This window comes from Dama dama, chromosome 11, assembly GCF_033118175.1.
Source record: "Dama dama isolate Ldn47 chromosome 11, ASM3311817v1, whole genome shotgun sequence".
Lineage (NCBI taxonomy): Eukaryota > Metazoa > Chordata > Mammalia > Artiodactyla > Cervidae > Dama > Dama dama.
This window is the reverse complement of record NC_083691.1, coordinates 37,187,679-37,214,233: the sequence shown is the minus strand read 5'-3', so window position 1 is coordinate 37,214,233 and position 26,555 is coordinate 37,187,679. Positions and strand designations below refer to the sequence as shown.

The 26,555-nt window shown below is 45.4% G+C and overlaps 1 long non-coding RNA gene across 9 annotated transcripts in view; it reads right to left on the bottom strand.

Moving 5' to 3' along the window:
• The window catches only part of LOC133064703 (uncharacterized), a 98,584-nt gene that overhangs the window by 21,042 nt on the left and 50,987 nt on the right, over nt 1–26,555 (bottom strand). For 6 of the 9 annotated variants that reach the window (XR_009694682.1, XR_009694678.1, XR_009694679.1 and 3 more), the window contains 4 exons: nt 18,205–18,435; nt 12,879–12,951; nt 10,418–10,624; nt 7,251–7,867 (listed from right to left, as the gene is read on the bottom strand). This is a non-coding gene — a long non-coding RNA (uncharacterized LOC133064703). Of the gene's footprint in view, nt 1–7,250; nt 7,868–10,417; nt 10,625–12,878; nt 12,952–18,204; nt 18,436–26,555 lie in introns of those variants that run through there. The other 3 variants (XR_009694681.1, XR_009694680.1, XR_009694683.1) reach the window with 3 other exon arrangements.

Sequence of the window (26,555 nt, the reverse complement as noted above, 5' to 3'; positions counted from 1 at the left end):
TCAGTGCTGGGGAGGCTGTGTATGTGTAGGGTCAGGGCGTATATGGGAAAGCTCTACCTTCCTCTTAATTTTGTTGTGGACCTAAAACTGTTTCTTTTTAAAAATGTCTTTAGGGAAAACAGAAGGCCACCACTGCTTAAAAACAGGTCTTTTTCCTAAACTACTGCCTTCTTTCTCTAAAATGATCACTAGTTGAGAGATGTTTCCTTGAAGAGCGAGCAGGCAGGGACCACTTGGCAGGAGGGTCCCCTGAACCAGGGTTCCCAGACAGGCACTGGCTTTGTGGGGGGATCCCATGACGAGGCAGGGATCCGGGGAGCAGGAGACAGGCCTGGCAGGGTGGGGCTCTCGGAGCCCTCTGGCCCCTCCCCTGGCTGGAGTAGTCAGTTATCAGACGTCTGGCTCCAGGTCCTCTGGAGGGCAGGGTTCCCAGCTGAGTCATCTAGAGTCTTGCCCAGGGTGAGGTATGGAAATGGCACCCAATTTTGGCCTTGGAAACCTTGGGTCCAAGTCGTGGCCCCACCCTTTATAAGACACTTAAGGTCCCAGCCTGTTTGCTTAGCTGTAAAATGGGGATGACTGATACCAATAACACCTGTCTCCCGGGATACGTTGTGCCGACTGCCCGGGGTGGCACCCAGCGGGCTTAGCATCTGGGGCCCTAAAGTTCAGGAAGAGGGTCTGTGGGTCCCTGCTGTGCTGGGTGCCCTGGGGCACCCCTAGACCCTTGGACCTGCCAAGCCAGCCTGGCCAGTCCCAGCATTGATGGGATGCAGCAGGGGCCCTCATGCACGGCCACCACCCCCAGAGCCAGCAGGCAGGGAGAGTACCGGATTGACAAGACAGCAGCCCTGGGACACCTGAAAATGCTCTGGAGCCAAGTCAGGGTTTCAGAAGCTCGTTTCAGAGGAAGGAGGCCCCGGCCTGCCATACACACCCTGCCCAGGGCTTGCCCTCTGCTGCCCGAACCCTCTCTTCACACGTGATGGGTCTCCACCTTTCACACTGGGCTTTGAGATCTGGAAGGCAGGGACCCAAAGTACTCGCCTCTACTTCCCCAGTCCAGAGATCAGTAGATTAGTAATTGTGTGACAGATTGGGGAGGTGGGGGCGGTGACATCAGGTAGATGACAATCACAGAGGTTATCTGGTACACAGCCCTTAGCAAGGCTGTGGCGTGGTTCTAAGGGCCTTGCTTTCACTCACATAAACTTCACAAGAGTCCTAGCAGGCGTGTACTATTGCCATGATCCATGTGTTTAATGAAGGGACCAAGGTGTAGAGAGTAACAGGCAGAGTGGCAGAAGCAGGACTTGAGCCCGAGGCCTCAGTTTGCCCCTTGCTCCAAAGTGCCTGGGCCAATGTGCTCTCTGTGGACTCCTCATCCACGGCAAAGCGGATCTGCAGGCCACCTGGAGAAGCATCCACCCCGAGATGTCCCTGCAGGGAGGCCATCCCAAGGCTGCACAAAGCTTTCACTGACAAGGAAGACACAACCTCCTCAGACAGAGCCGAGGCCTGCTTCCCTCTCACTTGGCCCGCCCTCGGGACATACAGCTTTGTCCCCTCCTTCACTCTCAGGCAACTCTCAAGTATTTGGACTCTTCCCAAAGCTGACGATCCTGGGCTCAACACCCTGGGCTCCCAGGTCCCCAGACCCTCTCCATCCTGATGACCCACCCCGGATGTTTCCTTCTTGGTGAGCACTCCTGGTCTACAGGGAGCCTGTGCAAAATCAGCCTCTTCATGCCCCTCCTCAAGCCCATCTCAGGCTACCCCAGTACCTACTTGGATGACTAAGTTCGTTGAACCCAAATATAAAATACTACCTTTCCCTTACAAAATTCCTTCCTGTTTCCACCCTGATAAGACTGTTTCAAACCCTCACTTTGTCACCCCAAAGCCATTTACCAGAGCTGTCATCTTTAGCTTAGAGCAGACCCTACCCAGTGGGTCTTTATTGATTTAAAATTGCTGAAAAGGACAGCTTTCGGTTTCCTTATCTGTGTTTAAATCTAGGACTAATAAATGGATCTGTCTCTGGGTAGACTGCCTCTCCCTGGAAGTACTATTTCAGGGACATAAGTCAACCGAGATGGGGAAATGTGACAGGTGGACTTTGCTCTGGGGAAGCAGGTTCCATTACCATCTCCCTCTACTGTTGGGAGCTTCATTTCATTCCATACGATGTTTGTTACTTTTTCTCCCCAACCTGGGGACTATTCTCAAGGGAGGCAGAGTTGGGAGTAAACCGGAATTGGCTGATTTTTTTTTCTCTGTGACATGAATACTCTGCCCATCCCCTCAGCAGAGGGCCTGTCTTTGCCTTATTCCTCCTCTTGACTTCAATAAGGAAGCAGTCAACTTTTATACTGGTTGGGATTCCTGTACAATCTCTTCTAATTTTGGACTTGGCTCCTTCTGGACATTCTCACATGCGTGTACCACACACCAAGTACCCCATACATGTGCAAAAACAGTGGGTTCATTGAAAATCTAAGCTCATGGGTCTTCTTTTGCTGATTCCCCTTCTTTTCCCTGTTAAAATCATTTGTGATTTCATCATCAGAATCTAATTTCCACTAGTTACAGTGCTTAAGCTTAAGTGGTTTTTTCTCTATCCTTCACATTATATTCCTAATTAAAAAAAAAAAAAAAAGAATTCCATTAGGCAGCATCTCAGAACCACCACCTGACCAAGCCCAAATTCATTTCAGGCCTTGGGGACACATCAGTGAATGACTTTGCAAACTCCTGAAATCTTTTCAAAGATTTGTGGTATTGTCATTTTAGTTTATTGTTATTCTCCCCATGGGGAGACATGGTATTATCATTTTATAGTCAGACAGCATTTGCAAATATTAATAATTGTATTATGCTTGCATACTATGTATAATCTATTGTTAAGACAGAAACCTCAGACTTCCCTGGTGGTCCAGTGGTTAAGAATCCGCCTGCCAGTGCAGGGGACACGGGTTCGATCCCTGGCCCAGCAACATTTCACATGCCACAGGGCAACTAAGCCCATGTGTCACAGCTACTGAGCCTGAGTGCCCTAGAGCCAGCGTTCCACAACAAGGGAAGCCACTGCAATGAGAAGCCTGCACACAGCCACGAAGTGGAGCCCCACTCATCGCAACTAGAGAAAAGCCCGCACACAGCAACGAAGACCCAGCACAGGCAAAAATAACAAATAAGACAGAAACCTCCCAGGGGTGTGACAAATCACCAACTCCACTGCTTTCTACTCAAAGGTAGCTTTCTCAAATGGTGTGAAATAAGTGATCTCTGTCTCAGAAATAATCTGACTTTTCTTTAAGTCCCCTTACTCCTTGGGGCACTCCTGCAGTCACTCAGGGTGACTCACAAAAGCAGATTTGGGAATAAGGTGGCCAGTGAGCCTCAAATGGACAGGTTGGGGGAGAAGCAGAAACCTGGCTCTGTCTCAGTGAGCAGGCTGCCTTCAAGCAAAGCAGTGAAAAGGGTAGAACTCGGCCCCCCACTGCTCTCTAAAAACTCATCCCAGCCCCAATCCCAGGAGTTTCGTCCTGCCCTCTGGTCAATCCTAAAGGAAATCAACCCTGAACATTCATTGGAAGGACTGATGCTGAAGCTGAAACTCCAATACTTTGGCCATCTGATGCCAAGAGCCAACTCACTGGAAAAGACCTTGATACTGGGAAAGATAGAAGATGAAAGAAGAAGGGGGCAGCAGAGGATGAGATGGTTAGATAGCATCACCGACTCGATGGACATCAACTTGAGCAAACTCTGGGAGATAGCAGAGGACAGAGGAGCCTGGTGTGCTACAGTCCATGGGGCCACAAAGAGTCAGACGTAACAGTGACTTAACAACAACTACTAGTCCTTCAGGCCACTGCATCAGGTCCTGCCCCACCCCATCCTCAGGGAGTGTCCAGTTCAGTCCCCTCTGTACATCTCCCTTCAGGATATCAGTGAGCCACAACTGTATCAAAAAGCTTTCAGAATGGAAAGAGTTCACTCACAAATTCACACTGGTGAGCAAAGGAACCTGACGTAAGAGTAATGGAGGGGTTGCAGGCTATGAGGCTGACTAGGGCTGGATGGGGAGGACTTGCCCATGAACCCAAGCTCACAGCATGCCTCAAACCCTCAAACTAGCCCTGATCAGCAGCAGTTCAACAGCACCTAAGCTCCAGAATAACTGAGGTTCCCATGAATGTTTTCTGAAAAATGAAACTTCAACAGCCAAAACACTATTTTAACCACTTTAAAGTGGTTGCTCAAATGTGGCCCACAGTTTACTAATGCTTTAAAAAATACCCTTTTCCAAAAAAATAAAAATAAAAAATACCCTTTTCCCACTGAAGTGGTCATTATTAGGAGCTTTCCCTAAGGAATGAGACAACCATATGATTGTGGTTACTGTTTACTGTTTCTCTCTCCCTCCCCATGGCTTTTACTTTCCTGTTACCTACACATCTCTCTTTCTCTAGAAAAGACCTACCACCAACACCTGTCCAGGCAATTTATTTTCTTTTTCAGTGGGTTGAGAAATCAGATAGCCACTTTTCTTAGAAAAGTGTACTAAATAAATGTCAACAGACTTTGAGGCTCTCAGAGAGATAAAGCACTGGGCTTAAATGCAGGGGTTTTGAAGTAGTTACTCCTACAGGTTCTGTTTGCACTAACTTCCAGTTCCAGAGGGAGAGAGGGCTCCAAGATTCACTGCACCTGGAATGTTCCTTGTGTATTGATGGCTTTATCATCCACCCTCTGGCCAGTAAGAGCCATCACTTCTATCGTTGTTACTATAACACATGCAAGAGCCCCATGTTTTGCTCTTATTCTATTTGTTATTTGTAGCCCTGTTAGGTGAGTAGGGCTTCCTGGCTGGCACTACCAGTAAAGAATGCATCTGCCAATGCAGACGACGCAAGAGAAGTAGGTTTGATCCCTGGGTAGGGAAGATGCCCTGGAGGAGGAAATGGCAACCTGCTGTAGTATTCTTGCCTGGAAAATTCCATGGACAGAGGAGCCTGGTGTGCTACAGTCCATGGGGTCTCAAAGAGCCAGACACGACTGAGCAACTGAGCCAGGTGAGCAACACCATGAGCCACAGAGGGGCTGGAAGCTTTGCCTCCACGAGGAGCCTCATCTAATGGATGAGATACACAGCCCTGTGACACTGGACACTGAGCTGGCATCTTGCTGTCAGGCGTCTGGAGTCCTTCATAGACTTCCACCTCTCAGCACTGACAAAAGTATCTGTGCCCATGGCCACTTTATGGCACAACCAACAGGGGCCCTGAAAGGAGACTCCACAGAGAGAGCAGACATAGCACTGCCCAGTGGACCGCCACCAGGCGCACACGGCCACCGGCGCCATCATCTGCCTGCTTGCGGAGGAACCGAAGAGCAACATTTGGAGAGGGCCCCTCGGCTGTGTTTGGAGTTGTTCTGAGCACTAATGATCTTACTCTGCGTTTTTCACCCTGTTGGGTTGGGACCCATGACTGGGTTGTGAAATCAGTTTAAGTGGCTGCAACTAGCATTTTTCTTTAAAAAATAAACGGAACAGAAAATACCCAAATGGATCACACAGAGTGTGTGTTATTTTCACAAAACTTTTGCTTCAGTTTTATATATCTGTTTGTAAGTGGTGATCAAGGAAGTTTGAAAGGCCGTGACCTTGTGCACATCCATCCTGAGACCCATCTTCCTGAGACCCATCCCTGGCACCCCCATACCCAACTGGAAAGCCAGTGGGAATCTGTTCAGAGCTCCACATCTGGCTTCACCTGGAAGGGATGGGAGTCAGGGAAGTCTTCCTGGAGGCAGGGCTTACCATGGCACAAGCAGGAATAGAGAGGGAGCCGCAGGGCAGAAGGAAAGGTATGGGTAGTGTTCTGTGGTAATGAGTAAGGTGAACCAGGCCTGGGAGAGACTGGAATGGCTTAAACGCTTACTAAAGCATAACTGGTTGATATCAAGGGCCTGAAGAAAACCAAAGAATGTGCTGTCTGAGGATGCTGGTGGAAGATAAAGCTCTTTGATCAGCAGATGAGGAAAACCTTGAGACCTGTGAGGAAAGGAAGTGACCCACAGTGATTACTCATCCTCAAGTGAGAAGACTGATTTTATTTCCCAGCAGTCCTCAGCAACGGGGCGGTTACATGAGAAATAAGCGTTTCTGTTTCAAGGGAGGGAGGAAGAAGTAGATAGACCCACGCCTTCCCAGAGGTGAATGAGTATGAACTTGGCCTTCTTCTGCCTTCTACATTCACTCTACAACCATGCCCATGGCTTGATCTATCTCCTTCCCACCAGTGACTCTCTGAAAAACACCACTGGTCCAGGCCTGGAGATCCACATACTTGCTTGGTGTTTTCACCAGAAGCCTCCATTCAACAATCCCAAGAAGAATTATAGCAATCTCTGGCCCACTCCCCATCCCCATTCCTGTATTACTGATTCTGGCTCATCCACCACCTACTCAAGCTGCCATCCAGGTCAGCACCTTGTGAGTCACCCCAGACTCCTTCCCCTCCCTCCTTGCTCCCCACCCAAGGTCATCAACCTGGCGACCTCTCCACTCTGCTTTGAATCTGTCCAGCTCAATCCCCTCCTGCCCTCCCTATTGCAGCAGCCACCCACTGATCTTCCTGCGTTCTGTCATGGCTGCCTCCAGCCAAGTGGTTCTTAACCAAGATAAGCGACAGAATGACTTGGGGAGGTATTCAAAATCTAGACTCTGACTCAGTACATCTGGCCAGAATGAGCATGTATATTTTTGCAAAAGTGCTCCCAGGTGATTCTGATGTGTACCCTTCACTAAGAACCACTGCCTCCTCCTCCTCGTTATTAATAACAACAAAAACAACAATTAACATTTTTGGGGGCACTGACAGGTACTTCCTTGTGTAATCTTCATGACAAACTAGTGAAGTAAGAGCTATCACCTACTCCCATTTTACAGTTATTGACACTGAGGTACATAAGTCCCATGGCTGGTAAGGGGGATGACCAAACCATGACCCATCACTCCTAACCATTCTGCTCTCCACACCACTATACAGTCTTGGTGTGAGGATCCCTCCTTAAGCCTCTTTAAACACAGTTCTAGAAAAAGATGGCAGCCTGGGGACACACTCGTGATCTCCCTCTCCATGCAACCTCCCATCAACAGCTTCTTAACTCTGAAAAGATTACCTTGATCAGTGTGGTAGTTTCATGGTGTACAGATACAAAAAAAACTCACTGAGATATATGCTTAGAATTTGTGACTTTATGTTCATTACTCCTCAATAAAAACGGACCCTGGAAAAGTCACTTAATTAAAAAAAAAAAAACCTAGCAAATGTGAAAGAGGAGGAAACTAGCCGTCACAATGCTGGCAATTATGAAGAATTCTCTAGAAGTAAAACACATTTAAGAGTCAATTAAGGAAAGATCCCCAGAACTAACCTACAGGAAATCATTAGAGAAGAGAAGACTTGGAGACGGCAACGACTGAACACAGGATTCCCTGCAAGATGAAGAATAAAAAAACCCAGTACAGGCTGACTTGTCTACAGTGGGGAGCATATAGCTGGGAGCTGTAGCAGCCACAGCAGCAAGGACACAGGGGCTCTGAGAATCCACAGGAATATCCTTGGGCCAGAGAATGGGGGATGCCCCCAAGTCAATAGCAGTGAGGGGCGTCTTCCTAAAGAAACCTCATGTGATTTCTGTACCAATAAGGAAGTCCAGCTTCATCAAATCCAGTTCCTGGTATATTTGGTGCTGATGAATACAAAGGGTCCCACTGGGGTCACTGGTGTTTCCAGCTCCCACTGTGCAGTCCAAGGGAGCAGGGCCTGACACAATGATTTTGAAGGCCATCCTAAAAGAGCAAAGAAAATTCTGAGAGGAAAAATAACAACTGTGAAGTATACCTTATCACTAGCACCGATTAGATATATTTGGTTGGCCAAAAAGTTCACTTGGGTTTTTCTGTAACATCATACAAGAAAACCTAAACGAATTTTTTGGCCAACCCAATATTTCAGGAAAATGTGATCAGGACATATGGTGCTAGTGTAGTACAAAACAATTCACTGGGACACACCAGAGAATCCTGGAGCAGACTCAGGTATATACATGGAAATCTACTGTAAGATCCAGGTGGTATTTCAGATCAGGAGGGCAAGGATAAATAGGATGAAATGGCAACCCACTTCAGTATTCTTGCCTGGAGAATCCCATGGACGGAGGAGCCTGGTAGGCTACAGTCCATGGGGTCGCAAAGAGTCGGACATGACTAAGCGACTTCACTTCATCTATCCTTAGGGAAAAGAAAGTTAAATCTTTAACTCACAACTCACGAAAATACAACAAATTCATCCAGATTTTAACGTAAAAATAAAAATCCCAAAAAGATAAAATTAAAAGTACTAAGAGAGAATTTATCTCAATCTGTAATTCTGTAGCAGAGAACGCCTCTCTGTGCTTGACACAAAGACAGAAACCAGGCCAGGCCTAGAGATCCAGAGACTCCATCAACAGTCGCTCCCCCTCACCCCCAGCCCCTCCTCTTCCTGTAGTCCCCATTCTGGCTCATCCTCTACCTGCTCCCTCTGCCCTCCATCAGCACCCTGTGTGCTGCCCCAGATTCCTCTCCCTCCCTCTTCACTCCCTCACCAAGACCACCATATCGTGGCCACCTCTACTCTGTCTGTAACTGCACAACTCAATTCTCTCCAAGGGGCCTCACTATGGGCCTTGTTTTGCCACCTTGGTACCAGTGCAAGGGCCACCAATGGGCTTCCCTGCTCCCAGCCACAGCCACCTCCACCTAGTGGCTTGGAAAGCCTATACAGGCTACCTTGACTGCATGGACATTTTAGTTTTACAAATGCTTAGTAAACAAAACTAAATGGCAAATGACAATCTAGGATAAAATATTTGTAATATAAAATAGACAAAGAGTTAACAGTCTGAATATACATTGAGTACTCTTTTCAATCAATAAGACAAAAAGAATAAACCACATTAAATTTTTTTTTTAATGCGACCCCATGGACTGTAGCCCACCAGGCTCCCCTGTCCATGGAATTCTCCGGGCAAGAATACTAGAGTGGGTCGCCATTCCCTTCTCCAGGGGATCTTCTTGACCCAAGGATCAAACCTGGGTCTCTGGCATTGCAGGCAGATTCTTTACCATTTGAGCCACCAGGGAAGACCCTAGTAACACTAAATAATAATCAAATACAAATGAAATTTAAAAAAAGAATATACCAATAGAAAACTAGATTGAGTATACAATCAATTTGTCAAGAGAATCACCAATGACTAACTGGCCTGTAAAAAAAGTCCAAAACAAACAAAGTCCAAGTAATAAAATAGTAAGTAAAAATAAAGCAGTAACAACGAAACACTATTTTGCTTATCAAATTTGCAATTAAAAATAATAATATCTAATGTTGGGAAAGGTGTAGTGAAAGAGATAGTCTCACAGGACTACAGAGCCTAAACTGATATAAACTTTCTGAAAGGCAACTGGGCAATGTATCAAAATCACTGAAAGTGTGCATATCCTTTGATCTAACAATTCTACTTAAAGACTAAAACCTAAGGATTAAAAATAAGGACATGCACAGAGTCAGTATTATATATAGGCCACCACTGTTGGTAACCTAAAGGGACAATAATAAGGAATTGGTTAAATTGTGGTAGGTATATAGTGAAATACCAGAGAGTCATTAATTTATTGACAAGGAAAACAGTCAGCAACTTATTGCTAAGTATAAAAAGTCAGTCACAGAACAGTATGTAACGTATATGAACCCATTCGTGTAATGGAATGTGCATGTGTATTTATATCCATGTGTGTGCACAGAAAAAAGATCTTAAAGGATATAACCAAAATAGTTTATAATATATATCTCTGACAAGCATTAATTAGTATGATTTATTTTCTTCTTTGTGTTTCCTACTTCTTTTACAAGACACACACCAGTGTGATACAGACCTCTCCTGTCACCTGGTCTAGAATTCCCATTTGGCTCTGAGGGTCCTTACATGTAATATATGGCCCTCATCTGCAAATCCAAAAAGCGAAGGATTGAAAATACTCAAGGGGGAAAAAATCCATAAAGTTCCAAAAAGCAAAACTTGAAATTGTCCCCTCACTGGCAATCATTTGCACAGCACTTACACTGTATTTACAACTATTTACATAGCATTTCCATTGTATTAGTTATTGCAAGTACTCTAGAGATGATTTAAAGTATACTGGAATTCCTGGAGGTCCAGTGGTTAGGACTCCATGTTTTCACTGTCAAGGCCTGGGTTCAATCCCTACTTGGGGAACTAAGATTTTACAAGCCAGGCCAAAAAAAAAAAAAAAAAAGTATGTGGGAAGATGTGCATAGGTTATATACAAATACTACACCTTTTTATACAGGTGACTTGAGCATCCATGAATTTTGGTAACTCCAGGGATGAGGAGAGAGCTCCCGGAACCAATGCCTGGACATGGAGGGACAATTCTGTATATTTCTGTGCTATTACAACTTTTCAAACTTAATGTTGTCTACTCAATTCTCTTGACTGTGGATATAGTCTGTGTCTTACATTTCTTTTGTGTTCCTGTCAGAGCCTGAAAGAAAAAGTGTGAAATGTTAGTCGCTCATTCATGTCAGACTCTTTGAGACCCCACAGACTGTAGTCCACCAGTCTCCTTTCTGTCCATGGAATTCTCCAGCAAAAATACTGGAATGGGTAGCTGTTCCTTTCTCCAGGGGGTCTTCTTGGCCCAGGGATCAAACCTGGGTCTTCCACAATGCAGGCACATTCTTTACCATCCAAGCCACAAGGGAAGCCCCTTCTCAGTACCTAGTACATAGCAAGTTTCCAGCAAACAGCCCAAGGATGAGTATGTCATTTTTGTATCAGTACTTCTTGGGCGGCCCAAGCACGGGCTGATTGGTTCCACAGGTGTAGCATCCAAGCTGGGTTCTCAGCCAGGCTTGAGGCTGTGTGTTGTGGGCCACCTGTCAATCTGGTCTTGTGAAGATGCCTATTGTTGCTGCTAATTACTGTTGAGTGACGGGGCTGTTTGTTTAAAGCAAAGGTTACTGCTCCCACACTCAGAGGCACAGCCAATCCTGTGGCATCCTATAATTAATAAGTATTCCTTATGGTGAAAAGTTGGCTTTGATCCAACAGATCCCTTCCCACTCCTTCCGCCATCCTCATCCTATTTACAACTTCCCATCTTGGCCGTTGGAAGCCTCATCTGGAGAAGCACCCCCTTTATCCAAACTATGGGCCTTGTCAGAACAGCCTGGCATCCCTGGTGTCCCTAACCTGACTCACCAGCTCCTCCTTGTCCTCCTAGAGGATAAAGTTTGCTCTCGTGTTTAAGCAAATCTACTTCCCAAGCAGCCCAGCCTGTAAGCCCAGAGGCTGAAAGAGTTCTAAGAGACCACTGTAGGAGTGACATGAGGAATTTTTTTCGTGTAAACTCAACAAGTAAATTTTCATGGTTGTCCATAATTTTTGCCCTCAGTACTCATTTCAGTTAAACTCTCTGGAGAAAAGAAAATACAAATGCCACTAGAAACAGAGGTGTCAAAGAGAGGACCAGTTGACTGCTTTTCTTCTCTTTGTACAGATATAAACAATCCAAGGTTCTGGAAGAAGCGGAGAGAGAAGGAAAGTCCTGGAGCACGTGCCATGAGCACTTGAGAGAGGCCAAGCTTAGATGCCACCATGGGAACCTTGAGCTAGTAGTTTACAGCCCCATGCCTCAGTTCCTCATCTGTAAATGGGACGATAATAGTGGAACTTGTTTCATAGACTTGTTGTGGGGATTAAATGAGTTCATGGGTATAAACTAACTTTAAAACAGTGGCAAGCTAGAGGTGAACAAGATGTTAAGTGTTTGCCATGGATAATGTCACGGTGACAGCCATGTGCTGAGCACTGTCTGCCCTTCTGTAGCCCAGGATTTCTCAACACTGCTGACATTTTGGGCTGGATAACTCTTGTCGTGAACAGCTGTTCTGTGCCTTCATTGAGAGGATGTTTAGCAGCATCCGTGTCCTCCCTCTATCCACTGGACGCCAGCAGCACACCCCACCCCAGCCCCTCACCAAGTTGTGACAATGAAAAACATCCCCAAACATTGGTAAATACCCCCTGCTGGTGCCAGTGAGGGCAAAATGGCCCCCATTTGAGAACCACTGACATAGTCCTAGGGCTTCCCTGGTGGCTCAGCGGTAAAGAATCCACCTGGATTCTGGAGACTCAGGTTCAATCCCTGGGTCAGGAAGATCGCCTGGAGTAGGAAATGGCAATCCACTCCAGTATTCTTGCCTGGGAAATCCCATGGACAGAGAAGGCTGGTGGGCTACAGTCCATGGTGCTGTGGAGTCAGACATGACTGAGTGACTAAACACTCATGACACAGTCCTATAAAAACCACTGCCAAGGAGAAGCTGTACCACATACTCTGACCTCACACCTCTGTGCAGGTTCCAGTGTGGGTCTAGACCTGGAAGCCCCTCATTGACGCCCCTTGCAGTCAGATGTAGGAGCTTCGGGTGGGGAAGTAAACAGTGACCAACTTGTTTCTCTAGATGGCTACCCGCTTCTCTTCTTTCAGATAAACAGGAAACTGGAGTCTGGGCCATCTCCTAGCTGGGAGGTACCCTCGCCCGTGAGAGACAAGAGGGCGCAGGGAGGACAGGAGTCCAGGGGCTGACTTCGCTGGCAGCCTGTGGCTGTGGCCTTAGTGAAAGGGCATAGGCATGGCTACTGAGGCTCCTGGGAACACAGTCTAGCCCAGAGAGGCGGCCAGATAGGAAGCAGAACTGAAGCCCTCACCATGGCAGAGAAAACAGCCTTACCGAGTGAGGTCTCTGGGCACAAGAGGTGTAGCCCCACCTCTTCTCAGGAAACAAGTGGCCTCTGTACTTGATTCTGAAAAGAAGAACATAGCTCTCTTCATAAAATAGGCTTCTAACTGCTTAGCACTGTTAAAGTTTATCGTGCATTTATTTTGACCCAGCATTTGCAACTGCTACAAACCCATCTATGGAGATATTAGCACAGGTGTACAGCATTCACACGGGGCTGTGGTGTTAAAGTTTAGGCTTGGGACCTGATGCCTGGTTCAAATTCCAGACGCAGCACCACCAGATATGTGACCAAGGGAAAGTTACTGACCTCTTCTGTGGCTTAGTCCCTTTATTTGTGAAGCAGGGGCAATAACAAGGGCCTATACCTCAATGGGCTGATATAAGGGTTATGACTTTCCATATGCTAAGAACAATATCTGTGATCAATAAATGCTGGCTAAAAAAATAAATAAATAAATGCTAGCTATTGTGATATTCATCGTGCCCTTGATTAGTAACAGCTAAAAATCTGGAAATTTAAAACCATGTGGCACACCCATTCTATGGAATACTGGGCATCACTGAAAGAAAGTTGAACTGTATCTATTTAAATAATAGAACTTATTTAACAATAAAGGTCAAATTGTTAAATAATCAAAAGAGTTGCAGATAAGTACCTGTAGCTTGAGATTATTTATATATAAAAAGAGCTATATAGAAACAGACATGTCTTTATCTTCGTGGGAAATTTCTAGAACATTCAAGAAGCTGTTAGCAGTAGTTATGTCTAGGGAGTGGGAATAGATGACTGGAGAATTTTTGCTTTCTCCTGCAGTATTGTTAGAATTTCCTACTATGAGCCTGTATTTAAAAAAAATAATAGTTTTTTATTTAAAAAAAATATATATATATCCACTTCGGTGGAAACATTTTCAAGATATATTGTGAAATCATTTTCACAAATGGCAAAATATGAATGGTACAAGCCACAGGAACAAATCTCAGTTCACAAATTCAGATGTGCAAGAAATCAAACTTTAGTTTCTATAACTCAACACAGTGTTTATGGTGAGTTTCCATCCTGCCAACAGGAAGCTTAATGCTAGGTATGTCTGCACACTGAGAAGTGCCAGACATGGGACACTGGAGGCAGCTGTGAAGTGGGCTGAGGCCAGATCTAGTAACCTCTGCTGCTCTTGGCCGCTGTGGGCAGCCAGGAATCTTGGACCAGGCTGCCTGGGTCCCCCCAGCTTGGCCCCACCATGTGGCCATCACTCTCTGGGACCTCACTCCTGCCTGCCCAGGTGAACTGCTAGAAGGCAGGGCAGGGCTCCAGACACCTCAGATCTTTCTCCCCTCTGTCTCCTGCCCCCATCCGGTCTGCAGAGGGTAAGGCTGCAAAGAGTTGGGGTCTTGCCACCTAGGTGAAATCATTCTTCTATCTTGTTTCCAGTCAAAGCATTCATCCTGAGGAAGAGAATCCTTTTTCTTCCATGAGCTAGTCTACACATCCTAAAGTTTCCCTAAGTGTGTAAGCTTTTGACACACAAAAGCCAGAGACATCCAAAGGATTCCTTTTTCTAATCTGAAGAGCTGACTCAAGAGGGAATCAGCTCCATGAATATGAGAGTAGAAAGGGGGAAAATTCAGGGAAGAAAAAGAGATTCCTTTCTTAAGTTTTATGCAAGCCACACATACGTGTAAATGCAAAATAGAAAGTCTGAACATTTCCAGCAAGTAATTAGCCCATCAATACCTACCAGGAATGTAAACTTTTAAGACACGGGTAGGGATGGAAGAGGAGCTTTATCAGTATTAGTCTATGAATCTCTAACCTGCTTGGATTTCTAATGATTAAGCTATATTCAGTATTGCTTATATAATCCATTATTTTAAATAAATAATATCCATACATTTTTTACCTTCAGCCTGGGGATAGAAGGTGATGAAGGTGACACCTGTCTGGCACACTGGTGCCTTGGGAAGCTAAATTTGCATGATGGGTTGAGGTGCCTGAACTCTTTCTAAAGGGAGGAGGAGATAGGTACAATGAGCTGACCCAGAGACAAAAGCTTTGCTCTGTGGAATGGAGGAGGTAATTCTAAGCTAGGATGGTAGTTGTGATTTATAGATGTACCTGTGGAGTTGAAACTGATGGCTCTGTAAGGCAATAGGGGTACCAGAAGCCCCATGGCCCTGCTCTGATACTAGAGAGCTGGCTGACTTCATGCCAACAGGACTGTCAGTGGCTCCTAGCAGGTGCAGTGTGCCTGATGGGTGTGTTAATGTCCAGCAGATCCGATAGCTCCATGGGGTGTGGCAGGGGCAAAGGGAGGTTGCAGAGCTGGACAAAGGGAAAAGATAGTGGGAGTGGGGGTAGGGGGTTAAACTAAACTTATCCATCAGCACATGGGAAACACACACCCTGAGGATCCCCAAAATGATCATGGGGTGAGCAAGTGGGAACCAGGCAGGACCTAGGATCTCGCACTGGCAAGTAGGAGCAAGAGTCAGAGACATTCGGCTGGGCTCTAATGACGTGACAGATAAAGTCCAGGTGTGTGCACAGGTGGGGAGCACAGGCGATGGAGCCACACTGTCTATACGGGAGAGGTCAGGGAAGGTCTCCTGAGTCAGCTGACACAGGTAACTCAGAGTGGGTGGGAAGGGTGGAGGATGTAAAGAACCCTGTATGCAAAGGCCAGAAACTGTGAGGGAGTGAGCCGGGGTTTAGGGGAACTGAAAGTAGCTCAGGGTGAATACAGGGTAATGGTTAAGAGGCCACAAAGTTTGTGTTCCATGGTAAGGAATTTGAACTTTATCCTACAGGCAGTGGTGACGCTCAGAAGGGAACTTTAAGCAGGGAAATTGGGATGATCAAATCACTAGGAAAGCTTTTTCACCGCCACACTCTCACCACTCCTAGCTAATTCCCACCCAGTTGTGCAGTCTGAGTGTTGCTTCCTCCAGGAAGTTGTTCTTTGGCCAGCCCTTGAACTTAGCTAACCCTCAATTAAAGCTTCTAGGGGTTCCCAAGCACCCCCCAATCTCTAACACTGTGTCATTCTCTCCTGTGTCCTCTATTTTTTCTCTCCCCTCATATACTGGGAGTGCTGAAGGCAAGGGACTGTGCCTTCTGGGTGTCTTTTCTATGTTGTATCCCCAGGATCCGGCACAATGCCTGACATGTAAGTACACAATATGAATTTAATGGGAAAACAAAAACTGTTATGGTTTCCAGCCTAAGCTGGAGTATGGGTTTGAAAGGGAGGAGAGGGGACCAGAGAGAGGGTTCTTGCAACAGTTTAAGAAATGATGAGGGCCTGTCTAAGGCAGTAGTGGAAGAACTGGAGAGCAGCGAGTGACTGGGGAAATACTTAGGCAGCAGAACCGATAGACCTGGGTGATTAGACGATGGAAGTAAGGGAAGTGGATAAGCGGGGGAAGAGCTCCTGGGCTTCTGGTTTAAGTGGTTAGGTGGATGAAGGATTAACCAAGACTGGCTATTCTGGAAGAGAAGGCAATGTGTGGAGGAAAATGATGAGATCTGCCAGTGACATGCCCCTAAGCATACTGGTGAAGAGGTACAAAGGGCAGCTAGAATCATAGAACTGGAGCCCAGGACGGATAGCTGGACTAGACAGAGACTTGGAAGCTGTCAGCCTGCAGGTGATGGCTAAAGACCAGGGAAGGGATAAGATCACCCAGAGAGTGAAGGAGCACATGAAAGAAGGACACCCAACTATAGGAGGTGGGCTGAGGGGGAGCTATGGAGAGAAAATCAGACATGAGAGAGGGAGAGATAACAGAGTTGTAGCACAGCTATTGGGGGAGAAGTGGCTCCAAGGACTAGCAAATAGGGTCCAACAGTATGGAGAAACTAACAACCCCACCAGGCCCCTCATGCAGTTGAAGAAACTGAGACCCAGAAAGGCTGACTGAGGTGTTGGAGCCCGCAAGCCATCACTGCCCATGATCACATAGATCAGTGGCTATTATATTATGATCTCTGGACTCCTGTGGGCAGCGGGGTGGCGGCGGAGGTGGGGGCGGGGGGAGTCCATAATAATACCAAGACATTTTGTAGTGTTCCCTTTGTTGACATTTGTACTAACACTAAAGCAACAGGAGATGAAACTGCTGGGGCCTTAACACAAATCAACAAAGTCATATTCTTCATTCCCAAGCACTTATGTTTTAATAAAAAGGTCAATTTCACCTAAGAATGTCTATAATGGAGCAATAATTATTAATCTTATTAAAACATGACCCTTGAGTACACATCTTGTTATGAGCCTGTGCACAAATCACTTGGGCTGAAGTACTGGACGCATTTATGTTATTGTTTGCATAGATAGCTAAACTACCTGCTTTTGGGGGGGGGAACATCATTTTTATTAGAAAGAACGATTGACAAACTTTGATAATTCAGACTTGGGTATTGGAAGACGGATTCTCAAAAATGAAGTGAGCTTGTCAAATCAAGAAACCGCTAGTATTTTTTTCCCGACAGAATTTGAGCTGTCAAGTGAAAACTGTTGAAAGAAGGAGCTTGACAGCTTCCCAATATCTACACTTGACGATGAAATTAGTGGTAATAATAACAAATGTGGTATTTCGAACCGAAATGTGTCTACATTTGGAAGATTTGCATAAATCACTGAGCCATTATTTTCCAATGACCAATGCATGATGTTAGAAAATCAGGCATGAATAAAAGACCCATTCAACACACAAGACAGACCAACAGACTTTACTATAGCTGCTGCTTAGTCACCAAGAAGTGTTTGACTCTGTGACCCTATGAACTGTAGCCTGCCAGGCTCCTCTGTCCATGGGATTTTCCAGGCAAAACAGTGGAGTGGATTGTCATTTCCTTCTCCAGGGCATCCTCCTGACCCAGGGATCGAACTCATGTCTCCTGCACTGCAGGTGGATTCTTTACCGCTGAGCCACAAGGAAGCCCTAATATAACTGAGTATGAGAAATTCACTGATATGGTTTCAGATCTCACACTGCAACTAATCTTTCAGAAAATGCCATCTGTCCAATTCTGATGACATATCAAAAAGCATATCCACGGAGTAGGAAATGGCAACCCACTTCAGTATTCTTACCTGGAAAATTACATGCGCGGAGGAACCTGGCAGACTATAGTCCAGGGGGTCACAAAAGAGTCGGACATGAGTCAGTGACTGAGCCCACACACACACACAATGTATAATATATAATTTTTACTGCTGTGTAAAGCAAATAAAGGTCTTTATCAAAATATTATGACTTCAAATAAAAAGATATCCACAATTATCTGAAAAGACTCTTAAAATACTCTTACTTTTTCCAAATACGAATCTATATGAAGCTGAATTTCATTCATCTACTCCAAGGAAAGCAATATATTACTGAATACAAAAGCAGGCATGAGAATCTGGCTGTCTTCTATTAAGCTATTCATTAAAGAGATTTGCTGGGACTTCCTTGGTGGTCCAGTGATGCTTCCAATGAAGGGGGCGTGGGTTCAATCCCTGGTCTATAAACTAAGATCCCACATGCTACACGGAGCAGCCTGGAGAGGAAAAAAAAAAAAGAGAGAGAGAGATTTGCAAAACTATAAAACAATACAACTGTTCTTTTTTCTTTTAGAAAATATATTTTTATAAGAAGTATGCTAACATGTAAAAGATTTGTTACTGTTATTTTAAAATAATAAACAACTAATTTTAAAGCCTAAGTTTTTAAGTTTTTTTCATATTTGTACTATGGTAAATATCTATAGCTACAATCCACATAAATAAAAGTATTTAAAGTCCTCAGTAATTTTTACGAGCATAATAAGGGTCCCAAGACCAAAACATTTGAGAACTGTAGATACAGAACACCTGGTTCCTGACTCCCAGCTCTTTGGGCTTGTTTCCAGCACACCTACCCCTCCCACTCAACTTCTCCACAGAAAAAGAATTATAAAACACCTAAAAATAAAATCAAAAACAACACCTAGCTGAAAAAGAGATAAGGGAGCAAGCACAATGAGCTAAAGAGAGAATAAGATACTTTCCTTCCGTTCAATGTAATGTTCCTTTAAGGTTACATACCAGAGCCTGGTAAGGCAGTTCTCCCAGGCGAGGCTGGGTTCACCCACAACCCCTCCCTGCCACCTGCGGTAGCAGACAGACTAGGGGCAGAGGGAAGAGAGCAAGTTCAGGTGTTTTATCTCCCTCACACTCAGTACCTGAATTGATACAGCGAATGATTAAGACAGGTGGGGCCATTTTTTATTAGTCACGATTTACAGGGGAGGAAGCAGAGGTCTATATCTTGACTAATACCAGTAACTAAATCACAGATGGGAGCAGCAGCCTCCGGATTGCAATCCAGGTTTCCCTCCAGGCAGCACTCACTTTAAGATGTCTCCCATCCCCACTCAAGGCCAGAGGTCCATCACTAAAATGCATTATTTTACCTGTTAAGTAAGGTCTTATAAGTAACATAAAATTCTTTTTTAATCTTTTGTCCATTCTTTTGGGTAACTGGCCTTTTTAATAAGATGAAAATGATCCTTTATTTTTCAACTACAAAACTAGTTTAAAACTGATTAAAAAGTAAAACAATGAAATAGAAGACAAAAAAAATAGAGATAACACAAAAGCTGGTTATTAGAAAATAGACCTCTAACAAAACTAATCATAAACAAAAGGCATGAGGGACTTCCCTGGCAGTCCAGTGGTTAAGTTTCACGCTTCCACCGCAGGGGGTGTAAGTTCCATCTCTGGTTGAGAAACTAAGATCCCATACAGGGCAGATCGTGGCCAAAAAAAAAAAAAAAAAAATTCTGGGAATGAAGAAAAGATTAAATACAGTATATATGGAAAAAAGACTGAAAATTTTATGCTAATAGTTTTAAGGTTTTACTTTTTATAAAAAATTTTAAATGACCAAAACTGACTAGAGGAGAAGTTAACATTTTTAGTGATACTAATAGTAATAATACTCTGAAAGTATCCTTTTAAAATGCAAACCCCTGGGACTTCCCTGGTGGTCCAGTGGCTAAGACGCCATGCTCCCAATGCAGGGGCCCTGGGTTTGATCCCTGGTCAGAGAACTTTATCCCACCTGCCACAACTACGACCCAGTGCAGCCAGATAATTAAACAAAAACTTAAAAAAAAAAAAAAATTAAAATGCAAACCCCTCAGGGCAGGAAGTGCTAGTGAGTTGTTTCTCACCTTTCTTTTTGTGACAAAACAAGAGTTTCTGGAGCCTAGGCCTGTCTGTCTGGTTGGAAGGAAAGAGGGTACAGAGGAAGGGCTGGCACGGCTCTGTGTTTAGCGACCCTGGTCAGCCTGGACTCAGATTATCCCAAGGCCAAAGCTGGCTGCTAGCACATCCCCTGCTGATTTTCCCAAGACAAGCACCTTAAACACTTGAATCTCAGTCCCAGAAGGAAACAGAGACATCCCTGTCAATCTGGCTCTGCCCAGCTCCAAGGCCCTGGCTACAAGCCCCTCATCCTTTTCCCCTTCCCTCCCCTCCTCACTTCTCCCTCTCTCCTTCCTCCCCCTCTTCCTCCCTCTCTCGTCTCCCTCCCCCCACCCCCATATTCTGCTGGATGACAGAGTAGCTCAAGGTATGGCTGCAGGCATATCAGGTGCTATACCAGCTCTCCTCACTCCCACCTCCTGGTACTTCCAGCCAGAGGAGTTGTGACAAATAGGTGGAGTCCTGAGGCCCAACCCTCAGCCTGTCTTGGCTCATGTCCCAAGCTCATTTCTGAATCTGACGTCAGAATCAGACCAAGAAGAGGTCTGAGGGGTATGGTACTATGTGCGGTAAAGGGAGATAGTTGTCGAGCTCTGACCCCGGTCATGGAGTTACTGCAAGAGATCTACCATTTACACCTTGCTCTGTGGCCCATATGAGTGTCCCATATTACAGAAGCACTACTGTGTCTCAAATTTGTCAAGGCAGCCAGATAAATAAAAATTAAATCTATTTAAACGCTCCCCCTGGCTTGTGACTGCAGCCATGAAATTAAAAGACACTTGCTCCTTGGAAGAAAAGCTATGACAAACCTAGGCAGTGTATTAAAAAGCAGAGACATTACTTTGCCAACAAAGGTCCATATAATCAAAAGCTATGGATGTGAGAGTTGAACCATAAAGAAAGCTGAGCACTGAAGAATTGATACTTCTGAACTGTGGTGTTGGAGAAGACTCTTCAGAGCGCCTTGGACAGCAAGGAGATCAAACCAGACAATCCTAAAGGGAATCAGTCCTGAATATTTATTGGAAGGACTGATGCTGAAGCTGAAGCTCCAATACTTTGACCACCTGATGCAAAGAACTGACTCACTGGAATAGACCCTGTTGCTGGGAAAGACTGAAGGCAGGAGGAGAAGGGGATGACAGAGGATGAGATGGTTGGATGGCATCACCAACTCAATGGATATGAGTTTGAGCAAGCTCCAGGAGTTGATGATGGACAGGGAAGCCTGGCATGCTGCAGTCCATGGGGTCACAAAAAGTCAGATATGACTGAGCGACTGAATTGTACTGAAGTGTTACCCAGTCCATACCAACTTGTGAACTAGCACTATCTTAAGCAACAGACACTAGAAGCACCACCTCTATGTGTGCACACGTGTCTGTGTGTGTTTGTGTGCGGAGGGGTGAAAATACCTTGGATATTTTAATGAGAGAAAAGGTGACCCATTTCAGAAAAAGGATAGGGATGACCAGTGTACCCAATTAGCTGGGACTAGTGTTATTCTGAGTTGCTGACACTCTCTTCCACCCCCAGTGCAGATGAAGTCTCTTAAGAATGAAGTGTGATGGGGCAGGTGCTGTGGCCAAGTTACGATGTCTCCTTATGGTCTTATCCATGGGGGTGGGAATGGGAAAAAGGCCACAGCACAGAGTTCAGTTTAGGCAGAAAGGGCTCCTTTGTGAACCCTGCTAATGATTTAGTCCTTGACTGACTCAAGCACCTGGCAGCCCCTAAGGCAGGCTCTTCAGTGGACTCCTTACCTTGCTAAAATCTCAGGAGTGGGATGGGTTGTGGAAGGCAGATACTCACTGTAACCTCCAACTTCTGCTGACTGCCTGGTCAGGAGTGACCAGCCCATCCAGATAACAGATGACTGATGCAGCATTGACCCTAACCACACCCAAGGCCAGGAACTTGATCAGGCATGTTCAAGTGCATTAATGGACACAGTGGGTTGGAAAAATTAAAATCTGGACCATATCAGACGTTTGGCAGTCCTTACCAAAGTCAGCCTCTAGTGAGAATGTGAACAGGAATCCAGAATCAAAGACCTAAAAACCAACAAAAGACATGCCACCCCATGGACATTTCCCAGTCCAGGTTGGTATTATGATTTGAAATGCCCTAAGGAAGGTCCCCAGGTTCCCCTTCCTATCTAATGAAATGATGCCTAAAATTTACAAATTAGACCCCCTCTTCCTTTCACTGCACTCCTTCTACTTTGGGCAGGGCTGGGTGGAGTTGGAAGGAGCTGGGACCAGTGTTATTCTGAGTTGCTGACACTCTCTTCCACCCTCAGTGCAGATGAAGGCTCTGAGAATGAAGTGTGATGGGGCAGGTGCAAGAGTAGACAGAAGTAATGATGAGGAAGTAACTTTCTAATAATGCCTACAACTGACTCTATTGACAAGCTAGACTTTTAGGTCTCTCTCCCTAACCCCACCAAACACATCTGGGTTCCCTCTTTGGAAACAGTGAGCTGCTTCTTCAAAGTACCCATCACTCCCTGTCACCCAAGACCTACAAGGTAGGATACTTTCAGGATAGGCTCTATGTAGGCTCCAAGACCATGTAGTAGTGATTAACTCAAAACCTCCCTCTGTGGGTTCCTCTTTATAAATGGTGACATGGTAGAAAGCCTGGTGTATTTTGATGTGATCTGTCAGACTCTTAGAAGTCCTCCTTCCAAAAATATCCTCCTTGCTCCAGACCTACCTGGCACCGAAAATTTCACCATTAGAGGTACTTAAAAGTAATTCAGTAGGTCTCTTGGAAAACAAAAAGATTTCCTGATTCAGGGTAGGGGTGGGGGATTAGCAAGAAGTCACATAAGAACAAATCAGTGGTAGCCTCTGAATTACTATGCACCACCTGAAGGGTTTAGAGGTAGCAATCCAGTGTGGGAAGAAGAGTTAGGGTGGGGAAGCAGGAGGGCTGGAGGGTCTGAAGTCATTTTTCATAGTGAATATAGGGGTTTTGATTACATTATATATTTATATATAAATATATATATTTATATATATATGGGTGGGTGGCTTTGGCGAGTGGGACTGATAGAGACCTGGGATGCTCAAGACTCCTCCATAAACCATACCATGATGCTAACACTGCAACAAGAGAAACAAGCAGAGCTCTAAGACCTTGGAAATCAAGACACAGGAGTCCTGGACTTGGGGGCAGGGGTGAGTGGGTAGGGAGAGAAGGGGGTGCGGTTGGAAGAGAACACCAAATTCAATCCCTCCCCCTCTTGGTCACTTTGCTTGTCAGAGGCAGGCAAACACCCCAAGGCTCAGCTGAGAAATAGCCAAGAGGGTCCTGAGTCCTCAGAATTCTCTGCAGGGTCCCCTCCCTGGAGGAGGCCTTGAACACCCGGGCCAAGAAAAGGCAGAAGGGCAGAGTAAACTGTGGACTGTCTGGTCACGTGATGAGCTCTCATTGCTTCTTGTCGTGTAATTTCTGTCCCCCTCCTCCTCTGGTCTCTCCCCCTCCTCCTTTCCCCTCCCTCTGCTCTGTTTTCACTTGGTTAAAATAGATGCAAACTCTGGTCTTTTCTATTTTTAATACCTAGCCATTACATAATCCACACTGTAATTGCTGACTTGAAAAAGTACTGGCAACAGTAGAAAATCCCCCGAGTTTTAAACAGGAAAAGGATTATTACAGCACAAAAGGCAGTTTTACTGACTGTTAAACCGTCTGTAGTCGTCACTTGCCAGTGGAAGTCACATGGGCCTTGGGAAACACTCTCCTCATCTCAGGGAAAGCAGGCTGGGGGAAGGGAAGAAACGCAGTCTCGGCTGGGAGGGGGAGGCTTTGTGTGGCGAGGCAGGGGCTGGGCCTGGTCCAGAGGGGAGGGAGGAAGGAGTGAGCTTCAGGATACCCGTCCCCTCCTCCCAGGGCCACCTTTTACTGCATTTGTTTCTGGTTAAGACAGTCAAGTCTCCAACATCCCCAACTTCCTCATTGACTGCCTGGGCCTTCCTACAGTCTCCAACACATTTCTGGGCAAACCTGAGTGAGGGTGGACTATCCCAGTTAAATAGATGATTTCATAAAGACAAAGGAGCAAGCAAGACTGCTTGTTAATCACACAGATCTGACCCACTCCTCTGCAAGGCTTTCCACAGATTAAGTCAACCACCACACTATTTAATTCCTCAGTAAAATGCTCTAATAACAACATAAGCACAAAAGGTTTGATAAAGGCTTTCCCAACCAAATTGAAATTAACTATCTCATTTAAGACAAAAATCCTCTGTGTGTTGGGGGTGTGGGTAGTGTAGGAAATACAAAGGGGATAGGGACAGCTTTCCCTGCTTTTGCCAATTCTGCCACAATCCTAACCCCAATAATCAAGGAGGATCAGTCCAATCCGTATAACTATTCATGGCAATTCATTCCATAAACATTTGCTGAATGCCACATGCTGGACTAGTTGTTTGAGGATAAAACATTTAGTAAAATCGTTGCCTTCATGGAACTGCCAGGTCAATGAGGGAGACAGAGACATTAATCAAAATATTACATGATTAATCAAAATATTACACATCATTACTAACTATGATGATGTATTATAAGGGAAAAGCATAGAACACTAGGGGCACTTAGAACAGAAGGACCGGATAGGGCCTGAGGGTTCCTAGGTACCTAGGGACTTCACGGAGAAGGCACTGGCAACCCACTCCAGTACTCTTGCCTGGAAAATCCCAAGGATAGAGGAGCCTGGTGGGCTGCTGTCCATGGGGTCGCTATGAGTCGGACATGACTGAGCCATTTCCCTTTCACTTTTCACTTTCATGCATTGGAGAAGGAAATGGCAACCCACTCCAGTGTTCTTGCCTGGAAAATCCCAGGGACAGGAGAGCCTGGTGGGCTTCTGTCTATGGGGTTGCACAGAGTCGGACACGACTGAAGCAACTTAGCAGCAGGGACTTCAGGGTTCTTTAAAGTCAGCATCCCATCTTCCCATTTCCTCCCTCCTTCCTGTTTTTTCCATATAGAGAAGATAATGCTAGGTTCCTTATGGTCTCACTTGATTCACATAGCAAACTAAAAATTTAGCACTGTAAGACAAAAGGTCATGTTAAGAAAAGCCAAACCACACTTTACAATGAGAACTACACATAATTCATAACACAAATTAAGACTCAACTGGCTACAGGTGTCAAAAATCAAAATCAAACTTTCAAAATGAAAAAAAGGGGGGTAGGGGGAAGCCTAGACCCAGGTAAATGAGATATCCAGAGTTAGACTAGCTTCAGGCATGATTAGATCTCTGGTGCTCAAAAGATGTCATTAGTCTCCGTTACTCAATCTCACAGCTCAGCTTTCACCTGTGTTGTCTACAGAATTCCCCCCTCCCCCCCCCCGCGAGGTAGCAAGATGGTCACCAACCACCTCAGGATTACATACATTCTAGAGGCTTAGCAACCCAGTTGGAAAAGAAATGAGAATTCATTTAACAGTTTCAATGAAAATCCAGAGTCCCAACTGGTCTGAATTTTGAGACCATGCCATTCTCTGACTGGCACAGTTAGGTGTCCTCCACCTAGAGCCAAAGAATGGACTTAACTCCACCATAAGTGATCTGAGAATAAGAAGGAGGTGATCCCTCAAAGGAAAATCAAGGTGCTCTTATCTAAGAAGGGAGAATGATGCTGGGCAGTCAAAGCCCACGATCTCTACTGTCCTCAAAGTTTGTAATTAAGTGGATGTTAAGAAGAAACAACAGGTTCTTCCATCAACTGGGTCTTTGTTCCTGAGGAATGAGCAAGAGTGTTTATTTAGTGTGGCACTGGCTGGATCTGCCCTGTTCCCAATCCAGCTACATGGAGACCTTGGCATCTTTAGGGCACTCACTGGAGTCTTAATATTCGTTGAGGTACTTGCTCAGAGCAGTCTTCAAGTCTCACACCTCGTGAAAAACTTCTCCTTCTCCTCCCTTCACTCCCTACTCAGTGCTGGCAGGGCTGTGAAGGCCACAGCTCTCTTTGGCTTTCAGAAGTGTCCTCAGAGTCTGTGTAAATTACATGAAAGAAAAGGAATGACCAGCCCTTTGTTGGGAAGTTTTGCTTCCCTTTTGGAGTCTGAATTGAAAACGGCTTCCACTGGGCAGGAAGGGGAGTATCAGGATAGTTCCTGGAGCATCCAACCAATAGACCTCCATAGAAAAGATCTTAAGGTAGGGAGTGGATCACCGCCAAACATTCTACGAGTTACACAGCACTACAGCAATCATATGTCAGCTGCAACCACCCTGTCCATGTCCTTATAAAAGCTGCCTGGACTCCCCTATCCAATACCCTCCCACAATTTTTACAAATTCCCAGCAGCTAATGCTTTTTTTTCCCCTTCATGGGCTCTGAAATCACTGCAGATGGTGACTGCAGCCATGAAATTAAAAAGACACTTGCTTCTTGGAAGA